At 45.2% G+C, this 12,725-nt stretch overlaps 1 pseudogene; it reads right to left on the reverse strand.

Annotated features, from left to right (window-relative positions):
• Window positions 1-7,492: 7,492 nt before the first annotated feature.
• On the reverse strand, window positions 7,493-11,900 carry LOC128579396 (death-associated protein kinase 1-like; annotated as a pseudogene).
• Between the last annotated feature and the right edge of the window lie 825 nt (window positions 11,901-12,725).

The following is a 12,725-nucleotide window of genomic DNA, read 5'->3' on the forward strand; positions in this document are numbered from 1 at the left end:
CTCAGTGAACTTTTCTTTCTTTCATCCATCATCCAGATATTACCCAAGCCCCTGTTACCATGCAAACCCTTAACTTGGACCTTGAAAGTCTGAAATAGTGCCTGGAATTTCCACTTGTTCTAGACATTAATAGTCTTGGGATCACACACATTGTCACAACAATGTTATCTATAGAATGCTTTTGCCTTCCATTAACCCTGCTATGAAACCTAAAATTGTTTTGCATTTATTTAGTTTTAAGAAGTTTGTTAGCAAACATTTTGTTTTAAAGTCAGCCATTTTCATTCCCAATCAGAAGGGTTGCTTCAAATAATTAAAACTAGCAACTCGTTATTCAATATCTTATTTGTTATTCAATAATATGTATATTTAATACAAAACTAAGTATATAATAACAATTTTATTTAACTAAAATAAAAATTTAACTATAACTGCAGTGATCTTGGGGATAAATTTGTAGGACTTATTTTTCTGAGTTAGCAAAACATGAACTGTACAAAAGACTTTGGGGACATGTTTCACACACACACACAAACACACACACATACACACACACACATCCTTGATAAATCAATTCAGTGATTCAATTTGCAAATCCAGTAATCTATCAATTTCTTCTTTTATTTCAATCTTGATTCATTGCATTGTCCACAGTTTTTGTAATCTCTGAAATAGAATCCCTGCCCTCTACATCAGCCGTGTAACAGATAATGTAGTGCCCCCAAGCCAGGCATATGTTAAGCTATTGACTCTCTCAGTCCTTGGTGGCAGGGTGGGACCTAGGAGGGCCAAAGTGTTAAAGCAAGGTGTCACCTGTGGCTCAGTGGGTAAGCTGCTGGCTCCATATAATGAGGATGGTGGGTTCAAACCCATCCCTGGCCAAACTGCAACAAAAAATAGCCGAGTGTGTGGTGGATGCCTGTAGTCCCAAATGCTCAGGAGGCTGATGCAAGAGAATCACCTGAACCCAGGAGTTGGAGTTTTCTGTGAGCTGTGACGCCACAGTATTCTACCGAGGGTGACAAAATGAGACTCTGTCTCAAAAAAACAAAAAAAAAGTGTTAAAACATCTATGGCTCAGGGTCTATACCTCATTGGTTAGGGCACCGGCCACATATACTGGGGCAGGTGGGTTCAAACCCAGCCCAGACCTGCTAAAATGACAATGACAACTACAACAAAAAAATAGCCAGGCATTGTGGTGGGCACCTGTTGTCCCAGCTACTTGGGAGGCTGAGGCAAGAGAATCGCTTAAGCTGAAGAGTTTGAGGTTGCTGTGAGCTGTGATGCCATGGCACTCTACCTAGGGCGACATAGACTCTGTCTCAAAAAAACAAAAAGAAAAAAAAAGCAGAATCTAGTCCTTAGCAGCCTCCCCTGACTATCCTAAGGTCCTAAATGTGACCTTTCTCATTTTATAAATATTTACTTCTGGAACCTAGAAGAGAGAGACATCTGTAAATGGGAGCCTCTTCCCTTGAGCATATAGTGCAGTCTTAGCATTAAGCTAAGATATTAATGCTAAACAATGTAGAAAAATTATCCTAAGGTTTATTAGCAGTTAATAAAATGATCTTTTTCTAGGAAACAGAAAAGCAGATAGACAGCAACACAAATGTTTTTGCTTAACTATACTAGGTGCTTTCTCTCCTTGGATTTTAATTTTTTTGTCCCCAAAATTAAAAAAAAAAAAAAACACAAAAACATGTATTTCATGCCTAGTCCAAAATACAGAATGAAATGTGCCTGAAGATGTTCATCCTGGCTGTATTAACAGTAGGTAACGATGCCTGAGTGTTTCATAGTAGGAGTTGGGACCTAACAACGTTATTGCAGAACTATGTCACCGTGAAAACTGATGTTTCTGAAAAGCTTCTACTAACACTGAAAAATAGCGATGCTGTAATCTTAGAAAAAAAAATCATAGGGTATATACAATCAAACACTTCAAGGATTTCAGTGACATTAAAATCTGTCTAGAAACAGCCAAGGGGAATAAAAACTTCCATTGCTTCAAATTGCCTGAGAGCCAAGGGGCCAGTGGCTTTGAAGGCCGGGCCAGGGTGATAGTGGCTGCTGACGCTCAGCTCGGTTGCAGGAGCTGGACCCTCAGTCATCACTGCCTGGTTCCCTGTGAATTCCAATCAGAAAATCCTGTGATTTAGAGGCAGCAGCCCTGGCCTCCCTCTCGAGTGACTGGCCTTCCCTTCTTGGAAGATGAAATGATTCTCATCCACACTGAATGTGACACAATCTGACAGCTCTGCAGAGCTCCTGTGGGGCTCAGGCTGGGGCTGGGGCCTCAGAATCTGAGGCCCGAGGGTGGCACCCAGTGGGAAGGGCAGAGCGGAAGGAAGTTCTCACGATGTTCCGTTTAGTCATTTTGATTGTGGGAAACACTCTCACAGCTGAATCAGCAGGAATCAAGGCTCTTGGCCAGAAAAACAAGCCTTTCTGGCCAGAGAAAGATGTAGCCCTACCCACACCCCACACCCCACACACATATATGCACATACATACACATGAACACACAAACTTGCACACACATGCACTTACACACATATACACATGCACACACCCCTGTTGCACACATACACACCAACTCAGTTACACAAGTGCATGCACATGTGCACAGTACACATACACATACACTTCTGTACATGTACACAAATGCACACATACAATATGCATGTAGACACAGGTATACTTATGACACACATTCACACACATGTGCACACACAGTATAACATGCAGTATAAAGGGTCCTCAGGGTGGTCAATGTCCTGACACTTAGTCTGAACGGTCCATGACTGAACTGTGGGATCACATCTACATCTTTTAATGTCTTTTCTATCTATCTCAAAGAGGGTAGTGGAACCAAGCCGCTTTCAAGATCGTAGTTGTGACATTTGCACAAGAATGTTTATTGCAGCCCAATTCATAATAGCCAAGACAGGGAAACACCCAAGTGCCCACTGACCCATGAATGAATTAACAAATTGTGGTGTATGTACACCATGGAGTACTGTGCAGCCATAAAAAAGTTGGAGACTTTTATGTTTACCTGGATGGAACTGGAACATATTCTTCTAAGTATCTCAAGAATGGAAAAACAAGAATCCAATGTACTCAAAACTACTATGAAATTAATATATAATCACCTCCCTACACATTCATATGAATGCCAAAACATAACTATAGTCCAGAAATTAGAAGGGAAGAGGAGAGACAGGGGAGGAGAGGGGGGATATGGGAGGAGGCAGAGTATTTGGGGGGACCTCACCTAAGGTGCATGATGCAACGGTACATTTCAAAACTATTAAGAAATGAGTATAATTGTGATGGATGTGTTACTTAGTTCAATGTAAGCATTTCCCATTGTATATTGAAGCAGTACCCTGAACCTCATAAATGCATCAATGTACAAAGTTATGATTTAATAAAAAGTAGTAATAATATGAAATAAACAACAACAAAATAGATCCTAGTTGTGAAAGTCTGTGACTTCAGTGGGAAAGTTGGTCTCATCCACCCACAACTCACCTGAGCTGCTTCTCTATACCCAGACAAGAATTCCATGGGCTTGAGATACAGCCCAGGGCACCTGCCAGGTCACCCTCACCTGCCTTTGCCCCTGAGAGTGATGGTGTCAGGAACAGCCCAGGATCTCTGAGGACCTATCCCCAACCCCCACCATGTCCACACAGGTGGAAAATTTGTTCCTAGATGGTGCAGTGGCTCAAGTCTGTAATCTCAGAATTCTGGGAGGCAAAGGTGGGAGGATTGTTTGAGATCAAGAGTTTGAGACCAGGCTGATAAAGAGCAAGACCCCATCTCTACCAAAAATAGAAACACTAGCTGGGCATTGTTGTGAGCACCTGTAGTCCCAGTTACCTGGTAGGCTGAGGCAGGAGGATCACTTTAGCCCAAGACTCTGAGGTTGCTGAGAGCTTGGCTGATGCCACAGCACTCTAGCTGGGCAGCAAAGTGAGGCTCCATCTCAAAGAGAAAAGAACAAACAACAACAAAGAATTCGTTCTTAGAAGGGATTAGCAGCTCTGTCCTGGGGCATTTCCTGGGCTTCCTTTCTGCCCAGTGGAGGTGGAAGGGGACTGACTGCTCCTTGAAACCTCCTTTCAGGGGTGCCCTTGGTCTACTTTCTCTGGCCGGAGCGTATATCTGGGGTAGACGAACCTGTCCTCCTTAGCCCCCATCTGGAAGCTGTGGAGTTTGGCACCTCCAGCCTCCTATCAGCATGTGACTTTTGGTTTCAATGGTAATGTCTGACCTCACCCTCAGGAAAACCCAGGCATGATCTCTGTATATAGCCCCGAGAGCAATTTCCTCAGACAGCTGTGGAGCTGAGCCCTGGGGCCTGGTTGTTGAGCCAGGCACAGCTGCACCCAGCACTGTGTCCCTGTCACCAGCATGGGGTTGGCAGCATCATAGGTGCTCAACAACCCTCTGGGGAATGATGAAACATAGCTCGCTACTCACTCCTCCTAAACAGCCTTCTAAACAGTGTGGGCTCAGTAAGCCCTCAAGAATCTAAAGTCCTACGAAGACCAGGGCACCATCCTGTGCATGAATTCAAATCAGAAAAAAAAAAAAAATTAACTGTAAACAGAGAAGCCAATGAAAACTCTCACTCCTTCCCCTATATGACCACTTTAAAGTGTTTGTTTCCTTGTTTGTTTGTTTAAATCCCAAGTCCCAAATTCTTTCCAAAGGCAAGCAATCATTTTTTTTATCCCACTTTGGGGTGGGGGGGCTCAGCTTTGCTGGGCTGCTCTAAATACAGTGGGTAGCCTCGTCCATTACTCTGGCAGCTTTGTTGTTACCTGGACATTTTTAGAGTCCAGCTTTACCTCTTACCCCTTATATAAAATTTATAAAAGATACATAACATAAAACTTACCATTTTAACCATTGGAACTGGCCGGGTCAGTGCCATTAAACATATTCACACTGCTGTGCAATTGTGACTAATTCATCTCCGGAACACTTTTATCTGCAGAACTGAAACCATCTTTTTACCCTTAATGAAAGCCTTCCACTTCTAGGCTCAGATGTCCTGACTGCCCTTTGGCTTGTACAGCCTGGCTGGCATCTGGCAGCCCTTTACACAGGAATAGCCAGCCTGGCCCTGTTCTTTGGAGTGGCTTTTCAGGATCTGGAAGACTGGTATGTTCTGTGGACATTGATAGGCCAAATGTACTCTCATGATTTCTGTGAGTCCTGCAGTTGTCATTGTGAACCCCTTTTTACAGAAAAGACCACCACCATTCACCCCAGAGATCTGACTCTGTTTAGAATTGGTGAGAATCCAGATTCTGAGTCCACTGGAAGTCCCACAAGTGTCCTCAAGACTACACCATAGAGGCTTTGTGTCCTTGGGATGCTTTTGTCCATACTGGAGACCTCAGACACCCCAGGGTGACCAAAGATGGAACTTGATACCCAGGAGCAGCCATACCACAGCCCAACGGTGATGAGGAACATGTGGCCTGAAGACGTTTCAGCAATTCCAAGAGAAAGGGTCCATGACCGGCTTTTCTTTCAGGCTCCCAAGTCCTTGCATCTTCTGATTCTTATGGTGGCCATAGGAGCTACTGTCCGGTTTCTCCCCTCCTTCAGGGGGCAGAGCCAGCTACACAGGTGGGGCTTTGCCAGTTTTAGCCTGACCACTCTCTGGTACAGAAGACCCCAGACTGCCCCATGCAATGCCCCCAGGGCATCTCCCAGGATGGGCAGTGAGGTCAGTGATCCTTAAGCTCTTGAAGTTTGGGATGTAATGGTTCCTGAGTATGACCGCAACACCTTCAGAGCCCAAAGGTAATGAACACTCTTCAGATGCTTTGCATTTCTCTGCCCAACACCCTCCCCTCATCCCCTTCCTCTGTTACCAGAACTTCCTTTTTGGAGAGAACTGCTACCTCCCCCCAATATCCACCCAAGGTCACTGGGGCGAGCCCAGTACTAGTAACTCTGTCTCCTCAAGCCGTTGACATTTGCACAGGGACAGCTACGTGACCCAACTGGTCCAATCAGAGTTATTCTCTGGAGTTTTACATGCAGATGCTCTGGTTTTAGCTCCCCTTGCCATATCCCTGCAATACGAAGCTCCTTTCAAGTAGGAGAGAATGAGGCCAAAACCTAGAGGAGGAGTTAAGACAAGGAAAGGATATTCCACTCCTTAAGGCTTCAACATTTACGTTTGGGCATAACCCATTCTGGGTATTGCTATATGTAGTTGTTAATTTTATTCATTACTATTTCTCCTCTCACTAGAAAAGTAAATCATATTTCTTGTGGACAATTTGGGTGAAAAAATGAACTTCAAATGTAGTTTGAATTTGAAGAGGGGCAACAAATTACATACCTTTTGCTATAGGTTTTCTCTTGCTCGTGGCGCCATTTCCTTCACTTTTGCATAGAAATAGCGAAGCTTTTTCTGTTCCCCAGTGTCCAGGCTCAAAGATTGCATTTGGCTTTTTGGTTCACCCAAGGAAAATGAAAGGGGCTTCTTTTCTTTAAAATAAGAAGAAATGTGAAGGTCATCTGGGCTCTTTGAACTTCCCAGTGTTAGTAATAATTAATCAACTAAATAAAATGGGGTGTTTTCAACCTCTGAGCATTTAGTCTTAATTAATTCTTGGATTTCAGATTGGTCTGTCTTAAGATATGTGGGATTATTGGAAATGATAACACAACAAAGAAAAAGAAATCATTTTGAATTAAAGACTAACAAAAGTAATGCAACAACCATTTATTAAAAAAAAGAAACAAGAAAAATCATAAACTTTCTTATGACATCTTATAGATTAAGTAAAAATACCAGTATTAATATATAAGTATATACTTAGTGCATATGTATATATACATATTATATAACATTAACATCACATGCTTCTCAGGACAGAAGAATTTCGACATGTTCCCTCGTATCAATTTAAAACTCGATCACAATTTAAAATCACTGAAGTAAACTTGCCTTCTTTATTTTCTATGTTTCAGGAAGTTATCAAACCAGGATCTAAATGTGGAAGCCATCTGCTATGCACCAATTACAACGGACTGCCAAGTGATGAGTCAGGGACCTTCTGAATTCTTACACAGCTCTCCCTAACCCTGCAACTGTGTCAACTTTCTACCTGAGATGACAGGGAATGACTAAGTCGGTAGGTTTGCTGCTGACATTTACAATGACATTGAAACCAAAGAAAATGACAACGTCTTCTCATAGCAACAACACTGACCATGAAATTACCCTGGAGGAAGATCCCTTTCTCTCCTTTCCTTGCCAAACGAAACACAGAAATTGCTGGAAAGAATAAAAATGAGAACATTCAGGGTGAAGCACCTCTGGCGGTGCTCAGCATACAGCAGGGACAGAGAGGTAGTGTTTCCTTGGTGACAGCTGCTGGCTGACTCTGACAATTTCAAACACACTCTCTTCTGCAAAGGCACTCACATAGTGTCTGTTTATAAATTATACAGTGGGATTCCGTATGTGGGAGTTTCTCCTACACATATAAAAGAGAGAAGCTGAGGAGGAGATGGTATAACAAAGCAAAGAGTATAGGAAATACATACTTCGGATAAATGTGCACTTTTCTGTTTTTAAAGGACAACCCATAGAGTAGCTAAAAAAATTTCATGGAAATGTTAGGAATTCCAGTAGAATTCCAGTAAAAGCAAAGTACTGGAGGGCGAGATGATGTCCAAAATACGGAGGAGCTACACTAGCTTTTCAAATGGCCAAAGTCAAGGTCTGCTCTGTTCTGGAACTAGAAGACTGTCGACAGACAAGGGAATGGGTAAGAGGAAGGAAGGCAGCAGGGGCCGAGGACCAGCTGGAGGGAGGGGAGGGCAGCCCTCGGGATGGGGTGAGGGAAGGAACGCCCTGGGCATCTCGGGTGCAAGGATGGGCCGCACCCCCTTTGCTCTGCGGTCACAGCTAACCTCACTGGGCCACCACCGAGCTAATGAAATTGTAGGTGGTGCCGCTGTTGCAGCTGGAGGCGTAGGTGTCCAGGCCTTTGCCCTCCACGTTGATTTTGAACACAGAGGATGCTTTCAGCAGAATGTCCACTGCGTCCCAGTGGCCCAGCTCCCTCAGTTTGGACATGAGGACGCCCACTGTGCTGTCGGGGTAGGAGGTCCATTCCTGCAGCAGGGCATGCATCAGGCTGGGAAGGAAGTCCTTGGCAGCCTCGCTGCTATTGTACTTTGCCACAAGGTCCGGGAGGCCCAAGTTCATGGCTAGCAGGCACCAGTCCTTCCCCATGGGGTCGGGCGGGTCCAGCAGGCGACTCAGCTTCCTCTGCATCAGGAGGTTCAGGTTGGACACGTGGATGTCCATGCCGAGGCTGGCCTGCTAGTAGACCTTGTGGCAGCCGAAGCACATGATGCTGTTGAAGCTTTCCTTGTACCCATGGTGTTTTTCAGGGAGGTCTCACCATGATGGGCTCATGGTGCTCCCGGCTACTGTGGGCTCAGGTAAGGCTTCACAGTCAGCAGCCCCGGCAGCGTGGTGGCCATGACGGTCTCAATGGTGCTGCACACCGAGTCCAGCAGCAGGCAGCACTTGACCTTTCCCGTCTCCAGCCCGCACACCTGCACCTCCATACCCTGGCTGTGGTTGACCAGGAGCACCAGTAACTCGGCCTGCGGTTGGCCCCTTGTAGCCATTCACCCACAGGCGATGTCTGTGACCCCCTCAGTGCTCTGCTGGTGGATCCACTGGTACAGGTTCACCTGCACCTTGTGAAAGATGCAGTACGGAAAGTGGGTGAGGTGCTCCACTGGCATGATGTGCATGCCGCGGTACACCATCATCTTGTCCTCGTCAGCCCAGGAGCGGTTCAGGTTGTCTGTCTTGACCAGCACGGGCGTGTCCACCATGGTCCCACTGCTCAGGTCCTGGGCACAGATGTCCATGGCATCCAGGATCTGCAGCAGCTCCTCCAGGTCACTGTCGGGCACCAGGCGCTGGATGTCCTCCACGGTGTAGCTGTCCGGTAATGGTGCAGGGCTCGCGGTGTCTCCATGGACAGCAGCTTTCCCAGCACGTTGGTGCAGAGCTAGCGGGGGTACAGGAGTAGCACGTCCTGGACTGCTTCACTCTGCATGATGTTGATATGCCAGAGGGGGAGAAAGACGGTCCGGCTTAGGGAAGGAGCCCTGGCTGGGGGCACCAGCCATTCAGCAGGAAAGGACCTGACCCCAGTGAGAGCGTCTGAGCTGATGTTCTGAGGGGTGATCCAGGGTGACTCTCAAAGAGTTAACATTAAATGGGAAAAGCATCAAGGTAGTGTCAGAAGAGAGATTGTGGACAACAGCTACCCTTGAGTTTTCACAAAGGTCAGTGAAATGAAAGAAAAAAATACAAGAAATTGCTACCAAATGCAGTGAGTGATTTTAGACTGGATTCTGAATCCCAAAATAAATAGAAACATAAAAAAAAGTGAATGGGCTCAGTGCCATTGCACAGTGGTTACAGTGCCAGTGAAGTATAGGGCACATGCATGAGGGTCTGTGGCACTACTCTTGCAACTTTGCTGAAGTCTTTACATTTTTCAAAAGATTTTTCAAAAAGGATTCAGAAGGTTATATTCCATTATGTAAATTGTAATCAACCATACAAAAAGGTCTGGAAAGGTAGGCTGCCATGATAACTGTTAGCCCCAGAGATGGGGGGAGCAATGAGATGGGGGATGGTGACCAGAGGTGACTTCAGGTTTATGGTTGCTTACTTCCTTAAAAAATCAGAAGTCAGAAGGAAAAAAAAAATGTGGCTAAAAACAGAAGTAACTTTCCCTTTATGCATCAGTTCCACATCCTGTCTTCCCTCCTGTTTCGGGCTAGTTCTATGGATAATGACCACCCAAGGTGGACGCCTTCCTCCCAGGGAGGCTCAGACTCTGTGCACAACAGTAGTACATTTCTACCCACAGCCTGGCTTAAACCTTCCACTTGGCCTCTGTCTAGGATTCTGTTTAAAAATTAGCCTAGGTGGAACAACTCCTGAAGGTGGAGCCAATATCTATGAAGTATTTGACATGGCATTGGGTGGAACACCCTTTGCAATTTCCTCCTAAAGACTTCTGTCTGCTTAGTGTCACAAAAGACAGAGATTGAAAACTGTCCCACAGTGGAGCAGAGTGAGGAGGTGACACAGCTAACCAAATGCAGTGTGGCCCTGGACCAGAAGGGACACATCAGAAGGGCTCCTGGGGAAATGGGAGTGAGATCTGAAGATCAGAGACCAGAAGAAGGCAAGACTGTGGGAGGGCTGGGGCTGGGGGAGGGGCATATGGTGTAGACACCCCTTTATTGTCATCCTTCTTTAAGTCTGCGTGTACTGTGAAGTCTCAGGGCAGAGAGGGATGATGGCAGAGAAAGCAGATTATATGCTGCCATCCAGAAAGGTGCTAGTCAAATGCTAGAATGCAAGGGAATTCTGTGAAAGGAGTTTCTTATTACAAAGAAAATACTTTTTAATATCCAGTAGTATCTTATAATCTATGCTTTGATCCTGTGCCTGTCTTTTTCCTCATATTCAATCATTTAAACTATTCCTGGAGAAGTGAGCAGATCAGCTGCTGTAGAACTGGGAGTTTACTGGCTGACAAAATTACTGCCCGAGGCTCTAGTTTTCAGGGTCATTGGATTCAAGTTTAGCCTCAAGAACACATGGTTCAAAGAGGCAAACCTGGCAGCCGAGACTGCAGAGGCAGCTTCTGGCTTTCAATAACTTCAGGGCTGCTTCCAGTTTTAATACTCAGATCCACTCTTCTTGGCCCAGAGTACCTTGTGTCTCCTGATTTCACCTCATGGAGGGACTCAAAAGCTTTGTCCCTTTTCTGGGGTCGGGCAGGTGGTGTAATCAGAACAGATTTCCAAACCACACCCCAGTGCCAAATGTAACACAGCCAGAGCAAAGACTCCCATTTTGGGGTCATTTCTAGCAGGCATCACTGGCTGTTTTTTTTTTTTTTTTTTTTTTTTTTTTGTTTGTTTTTTCTTTTTTTAATGTGTTCCTTGCATTTTTATTACTCTGTGTGTCTGCACTATATCTCTGTCTTAGTCAAGTCTCAAACATTGTCTCTATGAGAACACCTCACTGCCTTTTTCAATTGTGAACCCAAAGAATCTGTTCAGAAATGGTACATTCACATACCTTGGAAAGCAGCCCTTCTGGGGGCTTCCAGGAATAGCAGGGAAGTTCTGGCTGCCCAAGGAGAGTGAAGAGCTGCCCAGTTACCCAGGGTAGCAGGCAATGTGCTCCCCAACTAAGAGAAGCTGGTAAGCCAAACAAAACAAGACAAATGACTGCTCCTACCGTGAGGTAGGAAAGCAGGGAACTGCGGCTCAAAGGGTCACTTGAGGCTGGATGTAAGTCACAGGTCTGGAAATTTTATGGGTAGTTGGGTCATTTTCACTCTGCCTCCCCAGCTCATACCACCTTCAAGAGCTGGAATTTGGGACAGACTTGAGTGTGCGGCACTCTCACCTCATCTGTATTGTGGAGCCACTGAGCTATGCACCTGAGGTCCTCCTCGCTGGCCGGGGGATTCAGCTGGTCCTGCACGTCATACACAAACTGCTATAGCGACATCAGCTGCTTGAGCCCATTGAGCTTCCTCCAGGAAGGCAGCGTGGAGATGATTTTCTCACACAGGTGAGTCATAGGAGGGCAGACCAACAACAGGTGGGGCAGGACAGGTGACCTTGCTCACAGTGTGGATGCTCTGAGGAGGACCCAGGTAGAGATGACACCTTTCATTCAGGCATGTTGCACAGGGTTGATTTGATGAAGGAGTAAGCACTTTTATGGCTGAGTACTGGCTGAGCTGGTTATTTCCTTACAATTGTTTTAAACGGAATCTATTTCTCAAACATAAAGTTTTATAAGAGGCTTTTTAGTTCTATTGATAATGTCAAATAGATGGTGAAACTTCCAAAAATGTTTTGGAATTGTGGACTCAATCATTCAATCAACTAATATTCACCACCTCCTAATGTTTACTCACTTCTTCCTCAGTCCTTTCCTCATTCACTCTCTCCCTCAATGGCAGAGCAGCCGATCACTCCACAGCTGGATTCAAAATCGTCTAGAGAAGGCAGCCTTAATCCAGACACGGTGGGGACGCCTAGGACCTTCTACAGGCTCAGATCACTTGCCCACTAGTTTCTGTGACCAGAGTCCTCCCAGGCCTCACTAGACACTCCCCCATGTGCTCATTCTTACACAGTGTGACCCACTCAGGAAAGCAAGGATTGATGGTACTCAAGGGCCAAGTTTTCATGACAGAGGAGTTTCCTGAGAATCCCTAAAGCATGATGGGAAAGGAAGCCTGGTTTTGACAGGGCAGTGTTTTGGAAGGGGGCGGGGATGCAACAGGAGGTGGGACAGGAGGAAGGCACACACCTTCCCCGAGTGTGTGCCTGGGCTTCAGGGGTAGCAGGAGAACATGTGAGCACTTCTCCACTTTAGCATTTTTTCCATTTCACACATTTACCCTTTGATTACCAATTTTGGTGAGCTTTTCAAATACAAATATTATGGATAGTAGCCTTTTATCCATCAAATGTGTTAAAATATTTTTTTCCAAGTCTATTCTATCCTTCCTTTGTTTATGGAATTCACTTGCCAGAAAAAAATTAGAAAAAATGTTAAGTTGCTAAATTAGTATGTTTTCTCTGAAAACGTCTATTGT

This window comes from Nycticebus coucang, unplaced genomic scaffold (genome assembly GCF_027406575.1).
Source record: "Nycticebus coucang isolate mNycCou1 unplaced genomic scaffold, mNycCou1.pri scaffold_50, whole genome shotgun sequence".
Taxonomy (NCBI): domain Eukaryota; kingdom Metazoa; phylum Chordata; class Mammalia; order Primates; family Lorisidae; genus Nycticebus; species Nycticebus coucang.